At 45.9% G+C, this 17301-nt stretch overlaps 1 protein-coding gene across 2 annotated transcripts in view; it reads left to right on the top strand.

The window, feature by feature from the left end:
- Window positions 1-1850: 1850 nt before the first annotated feature.
- The window catches only part of INO80 (INO80 complex subunit), a 317697-nt gene continuing 302246 nt past the window's right edge, over window positions 1851-17301 (top strand). For both annotated transcript variants that reach the window (XM_019519030.1, XM_019519031.1), the window contains exons 1-2: window positions 1851-1948; window positions 2083-2192. The gene's annotated coding sequence lies outside the window, so the exon portion shown is untranslated. The remainder of the gene's footprint in view (window positions 1949-2082; window positions 2193-17301) is intronic.

The raw sequence follows: 17301 nt of genomic DNA, 5'->3' as shown, positions 1-17301 counted from the left end.
CGGGGGCCACGGGCCGGGCCGGGTGGGGGAAGGGCCCGGGCGCTGCGCTCTTCGCAGAGCACGGCGCGAGGCTGGCGAGGCCGAGGGGCGCGGGCAGGGCAGGGCAGGGCGTGGCGCGGAGTAGGTTCCTTCGGCCTGGCTGTCTTGAACGGGCTGTTCCGTCTCGGGCCGGGCGCAGGGCAACAGCCTGGGCCCCGCAGGCTTTGGACGTGCCCTCAGCCCACTCTGCCTGGGTGGCGGTGGCCTCCTTGTGCCACCCGTGCACGGATGTAAACCGGGTCACGCTGGGTGGCCACGGTCAGAAAGTATTTCAGTAACTGCTCGGGTTTTTCTCCTGAAAGCCTTTGTCTTCTTTGGGTGCCCAGAGCTGCTCTGTGTTGTTTTGTACTAACACATTGTGTTGCAGAAAGTCCTTTTCAGTTTTAACAGGTTTTTCCCAGAAGCAAAGAAGCTGTGTTTGTGCAGTTCAGGCATTGCCTTCCTGTGCCCCTGCCCGTATTAAATGCTTCTTCCTACATGGTGCAGTTAGGAAGTCTTGATTCACTGTTATATTCTTAGTACAGGAGCAGTGAAACTGAAAACACCTGCTGCTTTATAATAGATCATGGGGAAAAACCCGTAGAAGTGGGCTGCAACATTAATTTTTTTAACTCACTTTTAGCCCATCTGTTCTGGGTCTCATTTATGCCTGCAAGGAACAATTGCAATACTTGTTTTGTTGCACTTGTCCCCGGGGGGATAGGGTTTGACCCATCTGGCTACATTGTGTAGCAGTCCTACAAGCTCAACAGGCTGAAGTTTGCACTGAGAAACGTCCTCTGGAGATGACAAGGAAAAACATTTTTCCTTTAACTTTCCTTGGACACTTTTCCAGCCTCAGGCTGAACAACCTCCCTGTAATTTATACCACAGCTATGCGGGGTGAAAGGGCACTGGTGGCGGCTGTAGCAGTGTGTCAGGGTGACAGTAGATGCCCTGATCATCCTTGGAGCGGGGCAGTGCACGTGGCAGCCCTGTAGGCAGATGCTTCAAATGTAGAGGATGTGCCTGCCTGCTCTGCGTGGTGTTGCCACAACTGCAGTCCCCTACCTTCTGGAGTCGGCTTTGCTCCTAATTGAAGAAATCAAACAGATTGTTTATACAACTCACTTTCCAAGTTTTTTTTTTTTTTACATTTTTAAAGCCTGGGAGCGATGTTTCTGGAAGGAGCACCTGATTTTTGTTTGAGGTGGCTACATGCTTGTGTTGTTAGCACTCTCCTGCACTTATATGTTTCTAATCACACTGTCAAATGCGTGCATGACAACTGACTCATGAGGCCTCCCATTCCTGCTGTATTCTCCAAGCTCAGTTATAATAAAGTGTTTCTAGTTTTTTGGCATTGATACTAAAATCTAATTCTGTGCCTATATGAGAGAGACAGTTTGAAATGGCTAGCAAACATTTAATTGATTTCAGTTTCACTTTTTATTCCTTGGGAAAGAGAAAGTTACTAGAAAAATTATGTAACAAAAGAAAATGCCTTATTAAAGCTAACGATAAAGTTTTAGCTGGCTTTTAATCGGAGAGGGCAAAGGAATGACATTGTTTGTAATCTCAAATTGTGGGGAGATGCAAACTTATGTGCATACAGAATCAGTCAAAAAATCATTTTTACATATGCACGCTCAAAGTGAATGGAGAATAAATACTGTAGGTACATAATGCTAATTTTTATTTTCTTACTTGTATTTCTTTGCAGAAATTATATTCTTGTGCACTGCAGATATATGCAGGAAAAACAAATAAATGGGGACTGTGCTTGGCTTACTAGCCTGTACTGTACTAGCCTGTACAGTACTGGCTAGCCTGTACTGTACAGAGCCTGCCAGAAGGAGGTGTATGTGTGTACACAATCTGAGTCAGAAAAAGTGCTTTTACTATGGCTAATACCAGTTTTCCAACCAAAGTAAGCTATAGTGGCTAAAGCACTTTTATGTTAGTACTAGCGAATTTCAAGAATGACGGATGAATTTCATATAACAAAAACAAACAGATTTTATATTTATTAAATAAATTAAATATTTATAAAACTTAAAATAGGCTGAACATTTGAAGATACCAATCCCTTCCTGCACTTGCACTCATCCAGTGGGCTAAGGCGGACCCACCCATGCTGTCACCTGGCCACCGTCTGTGCACCTCTTTGCTGGGCAAGGGCAGGCAGGCTCCATGCTTTTCAACAGCTGCCCACGCCTCGGGGCTTCCTCTGTGCTGCCCCCAGGCACCTCCTTCACTGTTTGGGCTTTGGGACGGGGCTGCTACTGCTCGCCCACTGCTTCGCGCCTCTGCCTGGCTCCCAATTTTTTTCAGATGGCCCCTCCCTCTGCTGTCCCTGCTACTCCAGGTGCCTCCTTCCATGCATGGGGCTTGGGATGGGGCCACCACTGCTTGCCCACTGCCTCGTGCTTCTGCCCGGCTCCTGCTTTTCCTTAGCCGGCCCTTCTGCCCTCTCCACTGCACTGGGCTCCCAGCACCCTCCTGGGAGGAGGTCGGTAGAAACAGCCCTGGCCCCTGACTTTTTTTTCCCAGTTATGGAAGTTGGGATCATCCTGACATGGTCACTAAACAAATGCTAAGTTTTAGCAAAGAAATTTCTCTGAAGACACAAATGTTCTATCTCTTACAGTTTCAAGCTATTCACATTTAAAGAACGTTAAGGACAGACAGATGGCCTAATCCCTTATATAGATAACTGTATCTATCCAGTACCTTTTGCCAGTATACAAATGTAACTTAAAAAAAAATCACATCCCTAACTGGCGTTATTATATTGACTTATGTTTTTGGTTGAGATATGGCTTGATCCTCTATATGTCTGCAAGACTTACCTTGAGAATATTGCTACGTTGCAGGATTTTTTTTTGTCCCATGGGTAAATTTCTCCAGAAAAAAGAAATGTGCATCAGCAGAGCAAAATGCAGTGTTTCCAGGATTCATTGGCTATGAAGACACTCCTGATCACTCTGGGTTTAAATGCAAAGTGCAAAAGGATGGAGGAAGGAAAAGAAAACAATCATAAAAGTCTAAAGGAGCTTTAGTAGTCAGATACATAGGGTTCTTGCTGTTGCTCAAGAGTCTGGGGTTCAATTTTTAGGTCTAGTCTACATGTAAAACTTGGTCATTTAGCTGTTTCAGTTTGGGGTGTAACCAGTGTAGTTAAAAGCCATACACCTTCCTACTATAGACAAGGCTTGGCGCTTGGTCTACACTTTAAAGTTTTATCTGAGTCAGTTAAGAATACAAGGAAAAAAAATGCATCCCTAACTTATGAAGCTGTGCAGCAAAAGCTCTGTTATAGATATACTTACCCTGGCAAAACATCCTCCCATTGGCATAGTTTGGGGAACTGCTTTAAGCTATACTGCCAGAAGAACTCTCTTCCTAGCATAGGCTGCACTGTCACGAGCTCTGGCAAGCCCTTTTAAGTTGAAGAAAGCCCTTAGTTTTGCCTGACTTTCTCTCTCCCTTTCCCCAGGCCAGTATGCCAATGCTAGCAGGTTGATGAGGATAGCCTATTCCATTATTTTATAGCTGGGTGACATTATTAGAGAGACCCAAGTTAAATAAGGTTGCCCGGCTGATATAGTTAACTTGAAAATTCATGCTAATATGACACATGACTTGTTCATTGTAAATTTAGATCTAAAATGTTAGAGATCTTAAAATATACTCTCAAATTATACTCTCAAATAGTAGTGTATCTCATTGGGATTCTACAAAACTGTTATAGGTGAAAACAAATTGAAAATGAAGGCCCCACTTCTGTAAAGATTTAGTCATGTGCGTAACTAATTGTACTCATTTACTTCAGTAGGGCTGCTTCTGCTTAAAACTAAGTATGTGCTATGTGTTTGAAGCATAAAGGGGTAACATTGTATTTTTATTAAATTGTCCTGTTACTAGCATAACATCTTTTTCATTTCAAAACAGTTTCAGTGTTGAGTGTACTTATTTAGACTTTTGGTGCATTAGCAGAAATAATTGTGCATTTGTTTTATGTATACAAGTCTGCAGTAAGGCTTTAAACTTGTATTAAATTGTATAAGCATATGATATTTTAAAAGCATGTAAGTGATTTAGAAGAACAGGTCCCATTGACTTCAGACTGCAGATGTTCAGTGAGCATTTTAAATTCTTGATTTATGGAAGTTCATTATATTAAAAATGGTGTTGCAAATATGCCATTTGTTATTTCAGCAATTCTCAACCAGGGTGCAGCAAGACTAAGGGTATGATGGGGTGCCAGGTAATATTAGTATTGTTAGATGTGCAAATGCCTATACATGATTCACAAGATAAACCTAGTCAGATAGGAATCCATAGTATCCAAAAACGTCTTTCTGGTTTCTTTGCAAGAGAAGAATTGCTCTATTATTTTTCGGTAGTAAAAAATGAGTGAAAACTAAGAGCGGGCACTTTCAAGGGGTTCCTTGAGTCTAATGAGAGGTGCCGTGACTCTGCAAAGGTTGAAAACCATTGGGTTATTTGCTTATCAGTTGTGTTTGCATTTATGATCACACAGTGACAATGTTTACAGAGCCCTGGATTTGCCTTTGTTTGGATAAAATTTTGAGCTAAGTGAAATCTGCACAGAAAAAAATCTGTATATAAAATCTGGATTTCCATTAGGAATTAAGAAATTAATAAACTCCCAACAATCTAAAAATGTAGATCTGGCAACACTTAATAAAATATTTTAATTACAAAAAGGATAGACTATATGGTATGTCTTTTTTTTTTTTTTTTTAAATCTCTGCTGTTCAAAAGCAACCCGTCCATCTGACTAAGGTGTAAAATGGATTGGCTTCCTTGGATTTTATAGCAGTTAAGCTGTAGGATAAATGTGCATTGCACTAGGGAGGCTGGGTTACCATGATGTTTGGCGTCAGTGTTAGGTGTAAAGGGAAAAAAGGCAATCCTTTGGGATTCCGCTGGGAGGAGAGATCCCACTGGGTTTTAAAAAAAAAAGACAAGGCTATTGAGGAAAGATCCAGTGTTACAATTAGACATGCAACAATTTTCTTTGTTCCTGCAGTAAAACATTTTTAAATTGTGAATGTATGTATGTAGAGCTTTGGGTTTAAATTGCTGTTTATTGCAAAAGCACACTGCATTCAAGTTCAGCAATAGCTAGTAAATATTTGTTTAACCTGGAAAATTCTACATTTTAAAGTTGAACACTCTCTCCACTTCCAGAAAGGCAGTATGTTTGATGTTGGTGGCTGTAGGATTATGGAAATAAATGCCAAAACCCAGAAGCCCTTACTGTGAAACATGACTAACTGCTTTCTGAATGTGTCCTTGGAGAGTTCTTTTCTAACATTTGTTTACTAACTAGCTACACATTAAAACAGACTGATTTAAAAACAAAACTCTCTCCCCCCTGCCCCAGCTCATTCCATTCAGTTGAGAAAGGGAGCGAAGGGTACTTCAGTTTAAATCTTCCACTGTGGTGTCTTGAAGGTTAATCAAAGTTACTTCTATTAAGTTAAGGCTAGCTAGGACTCCAAACCCTTTGGCACAACTTCACTTCTGCCTCTATTAAGGCTGTGGATAGATGTAACACTAAACTTTTAAAAGTGCATGGGATTTACTGCTTGGGAGAGCACACAGTAGTTGAACTGAAGTACAAGGGTGTTCAGAAACTTAAAGGCAAAATGGCTGCCTGCACTGCATGTCTGCAGCAAATGGGAAACTACACAGCAGCTGGGAGCACTGGTGGCAGCATGGTCCAGTGCACCCATCATTTCGCACTGGACACGTGTGATGCTAGCAAGCACTTCAACAGCATGCCAGCACAGCTGTTAATATGCACCAAAGAGCAGCATTCTGTCCTTCATTTTTCATGGGCTGAAGGTGTGCCACCTAGTGAAATTCATTATAGGTTTGGGGCACAGCACAGTGATGCCTTCATGGCTCAGCAGAAGATCTTTGAATGGTGGAGAGAATCAAAAAGCCACATGTGTGAAGTGAATGAACCCCAGGCAACTTGCCCCAACACAGCCATGATGGAGAACAGCGTTGTTAAGGTTGATGCTGCTGCATGTACAAACAGGTGAATGAGTATTCGAGATCTAGTGGTGGAGGTAGGCACAAGCGCTGACAGTATCCATGTTGTATGGCTTAATCACCTGAATTACTGGAACTGGTGTGCCTGTTGGCTGCCAAACTAACAGATGTGCGTATGTGACAATGTGTGAAAGTGCATGCCCAGCTTCTGCAATGTATAGGGTGATTGTGAGGGGTGCCTCTTGCAAATTAACGTTGGGTACAAGGCCTGGGTCCACTGTTACAATCCTGAGAGGAAAAGGCAGAGCATGCAGTGAAAACGCATATTGTTGCCACCCTCTGTGTACACACATCCTCTGACAGTCTGACTTAATCTGGTTTTGGTATTGCATAGGAGCACAGGGTCATGATCAACAACTACCTACTGCCACCTTGTCCAAAACCACCTGAAGCCAGCTAGTCAGACTAAATGTCATGGAAAGCTTGAACAAGGTGTTCTCCAAGACAGTGTGAGGCTGCACAATGCACGGGCGACTGTCAAGACTTTGCATAGACTTTGAAATCTTATCACATCTGCCCTACAGTACTAATCTTGTGCATGGTGAATATGCATATCGCCTGTTTTGGACCACTGAATCTTTGTGGGCACAGATTCACAATTAATGCAGAGGTGCAACTCACAGTACAGAAGTTGCTGTGACAGCAACCTGAAAATTTGACTTGCAGGAATACCCGTGTTGCAAAGCAGGGCAGCTGTGTAGAGAAGTGATGTAGTCTAGTGCACACAATATGGTTGTATTATGAATTTGCCATTTTGTTTCTGAAACATCTTCATAACTGTTTGGTCCATTTGCTCCTGTGATGGCGAAGTGGAGCTTAACTACTGTAAAATTAAACCCAAATGAAATAGTTTAAAGTTATGGAAGTGTACTCTACATAGAGTGGGATGGAGTGGATGGAGTAGTTTCATAGATTCATAGATTGTGAGGCGCAGTGGTCATCAACCAGTTGACCAGTAGATCTCGGAACCTTTTGAAGTTGATCCTGGGCTGCAGGGGCTGAGCACGTGTGCACGCCACCCTCCCTCCCCCCAAGTCCAGGTGCTCAGTTGGTAGGGGAGGGAAAGGGCGGAGGCTCTGGGGGCACATGCAGCTGGGCTCAGGGCACAAAGCCCAGCCTGCAGCTAGGGCAGGGGACGTAGCTGCAAGCAGCTTGTCCAGAGGGTGCAGGGGTGGGGGGAAGCACAGGCTCCTGTATGTGCATGTGAGGAGGTGCTGGGCTGTTCATGGCCGGGCTGCGTTCAGGCTGGGCAGCTGCGGTGACGGTGCTGGGAGTGGGGCTGCAGGGGGGCCCATAGCCCCCCCACCCCAACCCCTGCTCCCAGCACCGCCACTGAGTGCAGCTGTGCAAGTCTCTGATCATATGGGTGGCCCTTCTCTGGACTCGAACTTTACCACATGCTTGTTAAAGTGTGGCACCTAAAACGACGCAGTACTCCAGCTGCGATCTCATCAATGCTGAGTAGAGCAGAAGAATCACTTCCTTGGTTTTGTTGGCGATGCATCGATTGATGCATGCCAGCATATTGTTTGCCCTGCTGGCTAGTGTCACACTGCCAACTCGTATTCATACTGTGGTCTATTATTACCCCCAGGTCCCTTTCATTCGTGGTGCTGGTCAGTTTGGCACCACCAAGCCTGTAGGTGTGTAGGGGGTTGTTCGTCTCCAGGTGGAGCACTTTACATTTCTCAGTGTTAAACTTCATCTAGTTGCGATTTGCCCAACTTGCTAGTCTGTCTAGATTAGCCTGTATCTGTAGCCTATCTTTAAGCTTGACCACGCTTCTCCATAACTTGGTGTCATCTGCGAACTTTGCCAGTGAGCTCTTTACCTCCACATCCAAATCGCTGATAAAGATGTTGAAAAGTACTGGACCAAGCAGTGACCCATGTGGGACACCACTGGCCACTTCTCGCCAGGGTGACAGAGATCAGTTAATTAGGACTCTCTGGGTCCTACCTCACAGCCAGTGTCATACCCAACTAACTGTCTCGCAGTTAAGCCCACAATCCTCCAATTTTATTGCAAAAGCATCATGGGATACCAGATCAAAGGGTTTTTGGAAGTCAAGGCATACAGTGTCAACCTCTTATCCAGGTGGCAAGTTACTTGATCATAAAAGAAGATTAGGTTAGTAAGACAAGACCTTCCCATGACGAAGCCATGCTGGCTGTCCTTCAGAATCCTACCTCTTGCAAGCCTATCACATACACACTTCTTAATTAATTTTTCCAAGATTTTCCGTGAAATTAGAGGTCAGGCAAATTGGCCTATGGTTACCCAGGTCCTCCCTCTTCCCCTTCTTGAAGATGGGCACAACATTGGCCCCCTTCCAGTCCTCAGGGACCTCTCTGGAAAGCCACCAGTTTTGGAAGAGTTTCGCCAGGGGCTTTGTGATGATGTTGGCCAGCTCTTTCAGCACTCTTGGATGTAGATCATTCAGTCCTGACTTCTATATGTCTAATTTCTTTAACTGTTCACGCACCAGTTCTACGACAATAGTAGGAAGGCAGTTTTTCCTGCCCTGCTCATTCTGTACCCTATCTGGCATGAATTTCCCCTTGGCCCAGTGAAATACCGAAGCAAAGTAGTCATTCAGGAGTTCAGTTTTCTCTTGAGTGCCAGTAACCAGCTGTCCTCAGTTGTCGAGCAGTGGCCCCACACTCCTATTTGTTTTCCTCCTGTTCCCCATGTACCTAAAGAAGGACTTGTTGTCCTTGATTCCTGTTGCTAATTTAAGTTCAGTCACTGCCTTTTGCTTTTCTAATCTGCTCCCTACAATTGCAGGCCATTGTTTGTATAGTCCTCCTTGGGGCCTGTCCCAAGCTTCCATTGTTTGTATGCCTCTTTCTTTCTTAGGAGGGCCATGATTTCCCTGCTTAGCTAAGAGGGCTTCCCAGCCCTTCTGGTACCTTTCTTTTGCATGGGAATGGGCTTCCTATGTGCTTCAAAGATCGTGTCCTTAAGAAATGTCCACTCTTTGTGCACTCCTTTCACCTTCGGTCCCTGGTCCCACAGCACTATTCCTACTAGTGACCTGAGCTTGTTGAAATTTGCATTTCTGAAGTCCAGAACTTCAACCCTGCTGTCTGATTTGTCTGCCTTGCAACAGACAGTTGTAATGTGATGGTTTCATGGTCGCTATCACCCAGGGTACCCTCTGTATTTAAGTTGGTCACTTGGCCAGGACCAAGTCTAGGAGCACTTTACCTCTAGTTGGCCTGTGCACCTCCTAAGCCCTCCCCCCAGCTTGCAGCTTGACCCAGAGGGTTTCACACCGTTCCTCTTTGGAGCTGATGTTGGCCTTCAAGGAAGTGTACTGCTCCTTCACATAGAGACCTACACCTCTACATTTTTTCCTTGCCTGGTCCCCTCTATGGCTGTGCTTCACTCGTGTGAGGAGTTGCACCTGGTCTCTAATCCCTACTAGATCATAATGCCCACTCAAGAGCAGAAGGGCTAGCTCCTGCTGCTTGTTCCCGATGCTCCTGGCATTAGTGTACAGGCACCTGAGTCGTCCTATTGAGACCCTCTGCTTCCTGTCATGCTAAAGGAGAACTGTTCCCTCAGCTCCTGCAAGAGTTGCTATCCTAGTGTCCCAATCTGGAGAGCTTTCTTGTGTGTTGGCCCCCAGGTAAGCTCCAGTCAGTGTTTCCCTGTTTTGCTTGAGATGCATCAATCAACTGTAAAATGTTGTAATTTTTTTAAGCACTTTACCTCTGTCTGAAACCTTAGGTTATGTGATGTTGTTAAATCAGTGTCTGGTAACTTTTACAAGCCGTAGGATGGTCCAGTGCAAATCAAGTGGCTTCAGCAAATCATCAGCCACAGGGGGCTTTGCAGGCGCATCAGGGCCAGGTAGTTGAGAGCTGCATCCCAACCACTGCTGCTTCTCTTGCCCTAGTTCCCTGGTTGTGGCATGGGCACAGATCCCAGTTGGTGGGCAGTGAACCAGGGCTTAACAGCTAGGTGCTGCCCCTGTTCTTCCTCCCCTCCATCTCTCCTCTAGCCTTCTGACTGCAGCATGAGCACAGCTGGAAGCTGCGCAGCCCCAGCACCAGGGTTGTCCCTGGGGAGGGTGAATCGGGGCAACTGCCCCAGTCCCTGCACTTTGGGGGGCCCCCTGGAGTCGGGCGGAGCGTCCGCCAACTTCATGTCCAACCGCTCAGCACTGACCCCCCTCCTGCTCCCTTCCCACCCCCCCGAATCCGCCGCCAGCTTCCTTGCATCCAGGGACAGGGCCCTGCACCCTGCTTAGGTTGCTTCTGCCTAGCATAGCTCTCTTACTAGCTGGAAGCTGCACCTGCATCATAGCCAGGGTACCAGAGGTAGAGAGAAGTGGCAGCAGCAAGGGACCAACATACAAGAAAGCTCCCACCTGCATGGCCCATAACCCATGCACAGCCAAAGGTTTTTGGCTCTGTGAGCCAAATCTAGTGGTTTCACGGGCCAGATCCAACCTATGGGTCGTATGTTGCTAACCCCTGTGCTAAATCTTTTACCTGAGCTTTTGGGTTAAGTTCTTTATTATTCTTAAGTGCCATCTTTGGCACCCCTACTTCTTGTTCAGCCACAAGAAGAACTATTTAGAAAAGCTGGACATGTAAATGTCCATGGGGCCAGACAGGATGCACCTGAGGGTGCTGAAGGTGTTGGCTGATGTGATTGTAGGATCACTGCAAACATCTCAGGTGAAAACCCATGGCGATTGGGAGAGATTCCAAACAATTAGAAAAGGGCAAATATAGTACCCATAGTTAAGAAAGGGAAAAAGGAGGATCCAGGGAATTACAGACTGGTCAGCCTCACCTCAGTCCTTGGAAAAATCATGGAACAGATCCTTAAGGAATCCACTTCTAAGCACTTGGAGGAGAACATGATTAGGAACAATCAGCATGGATTCACCAAGGGCAAGTCATGCCTGACCAACCTGATTGCCTTCTATGATGAGATGACTGGCTCTGTGGATGTGGAGAGACCAGTGGATGTGGTATACCTTTATTTTATCAAGGCTTTTGATATGGTCTCCCATGACTTTCTCGCAGGCAAAATAAGGTAGGTATCAGCTGGCTGATACCTGTAGGTGGTAGGACTGTAGGTGGATAGAAAACTGGCTGGATCATTGGGCTCAGAGGGCTTGAATTCTGGTTGGCAGCTGGTATCAGGTGGAGTGCCCCAGTGGTCCATCCTGGGGCTGATTTTGTTCAGTATCTTCATCAACAACATGAAAGATGGCATAGAGCGCACCATCAGCAAGTTTGCATCTGATACCAAATAGAGAGAATAGTAGATATGCTGGAGGGTAGGGTTCGGATTCAGAGAGACCTAGGCAAATTGGAGGATTGGGCCAGAAGAAATCTACTGAGGTTCAATAAGGGACCAGTGCAAAGTCCTTCACTTAGGACTAGGGGTGCATCAATAGAGATTTTCTTGGCTGATAGCAATAGCTGATCTAATAGCTGGGCAGTGTGGAGAGTAGTGCCATATAGGTATGTCTGTGCAGGGGAAAGGGTGTGGGGTAGGGAAGGGACGTGGGGGGGGCAGATTAAGGCCCCCAGAGTGACGGAGGGGTGGGGTGGAGGCTAGGGGTGCTGCCCAGCCAGGGTAGTAAATGGGACCCTGGGGCCAGGACAGGGAGCAGGACAGAGCTGTGGGCAGCTCATCCAGGGGATCAGTGCCCTGGCGCTTAAAAATGATGGTGGGGGTGCTTGAACTAAAGCTCATCAAATGAGCTTTCGTTCAAGCACCTTCACCACAATTTTTAAGCGTGGGGACGTGTTTAGGAGAGGAGCCAAATGGTGCAAGGGCAGAGGCGGGCTGTTCACCGTGGGCTCAGGTACACGGACGAAAGGCAGCAGGGTGGACAGCGCTGAGCCCACAGTGGGCAGCCTGTCTCCACCTGCGCACAAATCCAGGGGGGTACATGCCCCCCATGCCTCCTGCAGGGGTGCGTGCAGCGGCAGGGAGCCACCTCCTTCCTTCCTCCCCACCGTGACCCTGGATAAGTTGTCATCCCCTGAGTCCCATTTCCCGCCCTGGCTGGACAGCATCCCCAACCCCTGCTCCTGCCCCACTTCCTGCCTCATCATGGGGGCCTCTATCTGCCCCCCACACTCCCCTTCACAGACTTACCCACAAGGCACTGCTTTCCACATTGCTGAACTGCACTCCTGGCCGTGTGCATGCTGCAGCTGCATGCATGCATGTGGCATCTGGAGGCCTCGGCCAGAAGGCATATTCTATTTATCAGTACATTACTGGCTACGCTGGCCAAAAAATGCCAATAGCTGATGATAATGTTAATTTTCCTTTTATTGGTGCCAATCCGATATGGCACCTGTATATTGGTGCACCTCTACTTGGGACAGAACAATCCCATGCATTGGGAGCTGACTGGCTAGGCTGCAGAAAAGGACCTGGGGGCTACAGTGGACAATAAGCTTGTTGCCAAGAAGGCTAGTGGCATACTGGGTTGCATTAGTAAAAGTGTTGCCAGCAGATTGAGGGAAGTGATTCTTCCCCTCTAATCAACATTGGTGAGGCCACATTTGGAGTACTGTGTCCAGTTTTGGGCCCCCATGACAGAAAGGATGTGAACAAATTGGACAGAGTCCAGCAGAGGGCAGTGCAAATGGTGAGGGGGCTGGGGAACATGGCTTCTAAGGAGAGGCTGAGGGAACTGGGCTTGTTTAGTCTAGGGAAGAGAAGACTGAGAGGGGGGTTAATAGCAGCCTTCAACTACCTGAAGTGGGAAGGTTCAAAAGAGGATGGAGATAGACTGTTCTCAGTGGTGGCAGATGACAGAGCAAGGAGTAATGGTCTCAAGTTACAGCAAGGGAAAGTTTAGGTTGGATATTAGGAACAGTTTTCTTACTAGGTGGGTAGTAAAACATGGGAACAGGTTACCCAGAGCGTATCATAGTACTTTGGGTCGGAAGGGACCTAAACAGGTCATCAAGTCTGACCCGCTGCCCCAGGTTGAGAGGTTGTGGGGTTTCCATCTTTGGAGGTTTTTAAGACCCAGGTAGAAAAAGCTTTGGCTGGAATGATCTAGTTGGAGCCAGTCCTGTTTTGAGCAGGGGGTTGGACTAGATGTGACCTCCTGAGGTCCCTTCCAACCCTAATTTTCTAAGATTCTAAGAAATGATGTATAATGTAACTTTCCATTTGTTTTAACACAGATTTTATAAGGGGAATATAAACTATACTTGCCATCTAATAAAATGTATTGTTCTCTTTTTAACATAAATGCAAAAGTGGATATTGCCTTAAATTAGAAAATTAAATGTCCCAGAGTACAAAAAAGAAAGAAAGGTAATTGGATAGGATAAGTATCTCATAAGAATTGGATATGCATCCCATAATACCCATCAATGGGAAAATGTAACATAGGCTTTCTCTTTTTGGTTATTTTTAGTTATTGTAGATCTGAGAGGATATTTACATATAGCTTTCAGGAATAGAGCTTTGGGATACATATGGCAAATAGTGTGATTTCCCACTTTGATACATTTCTATTTTCTATTGGATTTATTATTTAATTGTTTCCATTATACAAATAACACATTATTCCTGGGAACAGCCATTAGTTTAATTCATGTATTACACCAGTGGTTCTCAACCTTTTTTGTACCTGGACCCATTTGTCTTAACCCAGTTCTCCTCTCCCAACCCACGGTGGGTGTATGGGGCATTGAGAGAGGCAACCAGCCCCTTGAGGCTGGAAAGCCTGCTTGCAAGGGAAAAGCTACAGTTTCCCATGTTTTTCTCCTTTAAAGGAGAATCCATTTTTAATGTTCATTGATTCATTTTTAAAGTTTATCACAACCTTTTGATATATTCTTGCAACCTACTGTCGCAACCTGCAGGTTGAGAAGCACCATGATGTGGGCAGTGGTGTACCCCAGGGGTCAGTACTTGATCAAGTGCTGTTCAATATCTTCATCACTGACCAGGGTGAGGGGGTGAAAAACCCATTGGCCAAGTTCGTGGATGACACCAAGATATGGGGTTGTGTGGACACACCCGCAGATAACCTGTCTAGGTCTGCTTGTATCTGCAGCCTGGCATGTTGGGCAGAACAGAACCAAATGAGGTTCAACACAGAGAAATACAAAGTGCTGCATCTGGGAAGAAAGAACCCCCAGCACACCTACAGGCTGGGCATCGCTAACCTGACAAGCACTACAGATGAAAGGGATCTGGGGCATCAATTAACCCCAGCGTGAATATGAGCCAGCAATGTGACGCGATAGCCGCTAGGGCCAATAAAACTCTGGCATGCATCAATCGATGCATCTCCAGTAAATCCAAAGAAGTGATTCTCCCACTTTACTCAACATCGGTGTGGCTGCAGCTGGAGTATTGCGTCCGGTTCTGGGCACTGCGCTTCAACAAGGACGTGCTAAAGCTTGAGAGGGTCCAGAGAAGGGCCACCCACATGATCAGAGACTTGCATGGCAAGCCATATGAGGAAAGGCTGAGGGATCTCGGACTCATCAGCCTAAATAAAAGAAGGCTGAGAGGAGACTTCATTGCAGCTTACCACTATATCAGAGGCATATATCAGGGGCTCAGTGAACAACTGTTCACCAGGGTGCCCAGGGGGAAAACTAGAAACAACAGCCACAAAATCCTGGAAGATAGTTTCAGGCTGAACATTAGGAAAAACTTCTTTACAACTAGGGAGTCCAGACTATGGAACAAGCTCTTCCCAGAGGCAGTACAGTCATCTACCGTAGAGATCTTCAAGAGAAGACTGGATGGTCATCTGGCTGGGGTTGTCTGACCCCAGATGTCTTTCCTGCTCATGCAGGGGGCTGGATGTGTTGATCCTTTGGGGTACCTTCCAGCTCTATGATTCTCTGAACACACTTCAGCTCAGTTGCTTTTCTGACCATTGTCCCATCTCTCTTCTGCCTTTCATCCTTAAGCTCAGGGGTGGACAACCCATGGCATGTGTGCTGCAGGTAGCATGGGCAACCTGTGTGTGTGACATGTGGCAGATCAGTGAGGCAGCAGGGAACACCGTGGTAGATAGGGCATGGAGCAGAAAGCAGAGCAATAGATTAGGTAAGGAAAAGAGATTGGAGCGGCACTTGGGGAGGGTGCAGGGCTTACTTGGGGCATACCTGCCAGAAAGGTTGGCCCACACTGCTCATTGATCAGGTAGTCTACAGTCACTAGAGTTTTACCCCCTTTCTATCCAAGACCAGCCTATGTCCGGGTTATTCAACTCAAGCCTCACACCAATTTTTCTAATGACCTTTCTAGCCAAATCTCAGAACGGATATTCTATCCTTATCTCCCTGATTTGTTGGGAGCTTCCTTTGACACAGATGATCATGGGTTTTCTTGAAGGCTTCTGTGCATTTGTCATCTCTTGGTTTTCATCCTTCCTCTCTTATTGTTCTCTTAACATGTCCTTTAGAGGATCTTCCTCATGAGTACTCCAAGTCTCTTCGGAAGTTTTCTGGACTCTGTGGTACGCTCTTCTTGTCCCTCTGTACCTTATCTCTGGATAACCTCACCTACAAGCAAAAATTCGACCATTTCCTGGATATGGATTACTTATGATCTTTGTTTCAGACCCGTCTCCTTCTGTTCTGACTGAACTGTTTGCTTATCTTCCTGACATCACCCTGTGGATTTCATGATCAAGCTGAGCGTGGTTAAAATGGTGCTGTTAGTTGCTGCTTCTTTTCTCAGTCACTTTGGACAGTACAGTTGTCCTGCCATTATCATCATCAACTCTCCAGATCTAATAGAGCTGTGTTGATAAGTAGTAGGGATTATTGCTGCATAACATATCTAAGATAGGGCCTTTCCTTTCTACCTGTGTTATTAAAACTCCTGTCCAGGGTGTCTTCATCTCATGTCTTGGTTATTGCAACATCCTTTTCTGTAGTCCTGACAAATGCAATCTTGTCATCCTTATATCCAGTGATTTTTTTTTTTTTTCTGTCTCATTTCTCTGATTGTTTTCTGTTTGCTGTCCTTTGCTTTTCTTTGACGAGCAAGCTTCACTAATAAGCTGCTTCACTTTCAAAGCTCTGGTGGCCTGTCCCCACTCCAGCTCTCACTTCTCACTATCAGGAAGTCAGCTCTAGTCTGTGAGCAGTCTGTGATGGCAGCACTTTTTCCTGTTTCCTTTCATGCTAGCAAGGAGCTCCTTGTAAGCATCCACAACTACACTTCATTGTTCTCAGTCGAATCTCTCCTCTGCTGCAGTGCCTGCAAAATATGACAGTTCGTTGTTACAGTCATCTGTCAGGTTGACCAGCATTATTACATTGTGCTCCCCTAGTTGTTTGTAAGCTTAGCTTGTAAGTTCTGTGGGGCAGGACATGTCTTTGTTTACATGGCACCTATTACAGTGAGATCCTGGTCCATGATTATAGCTTCTAGGTGCTATGATAATATAGTAATAAATACTAATAATTCACATCATTGCTGATAATCTGCAAATGACCTTAAGACTGCAGAAATTGTAAATAATGAAGACAACAAGTCCCTGATACAGAGCAGTCAGGATTGTTAGGTAAGATGGGTATGAACAAACAACTTCCGTCTCTGTGTCATCAGATGTAGAGCTTTGCAACTAGAAGCAAAATATATAGACTTCAGATGGGGGTGGGAAGTAGTGTTTCTGGAAAAAGCTTTAGGATCCCAGCAGATAATCGGCTAAATGTAATCTTCCTGGGCAATGCTAAGTTTAAAGGAGCTGTTGTAATCCTCGGCTGTATAAAAAGGGAAATGTTGAGTAGGAGTTGAGGTTGTATTTCCCCTGCAGCTGACATTGCAGTAAAACCACTACTGGAATGTGGTGTCTAATTTTGGTGTCGTCATTTTAACAAGGGTGTTAGAGGGGTTCAGAGAAGTACTAAAAAAATGACATGCTCAAGGAGCTCAATCTGTTTGGCTCATCAGAGAGGAAGTTAAGGGGTGTGAGGTATTTGATTTATACATGCCTACACCAGTGGTCACCAACTGGTGGATCCCGATTGACTGGATCCTTGCCCCCCGGGCCTCCACTTGTCCTACCACTTGGCCAAGCCAGGCCCATTCCCTCCAGCTCCTGCCTGTGCCCGGCTCCCTCCCTCACCGCTGGGGCCTTGATCTGCCCTGGCCCCCCATAGCCCTTTCCCTTCCCCCCCATCCTGACCGGACACACATACACTCCTTTCAGTA

Source organism: Gavialis gangeticus, unplaced genomic scaffold (genome assembly GCF_001723915.1).
Source record: "Gavialis gangeticus isolate Ggan-Ray unplaced genomic scaffold, GavGan_comp1, whole genome shotgun sequence".
In the NCBI taxonomy this organism is placed as follows: domain Eukaryota; kingdom Metazoa; phylum Chordata; order Crocodylia; family Gavialidae; genus Gavialis; species Gavialis gangeticus.
This window is presented reverse-complemented; position numbering and strand designations above follow the sequence as displayed.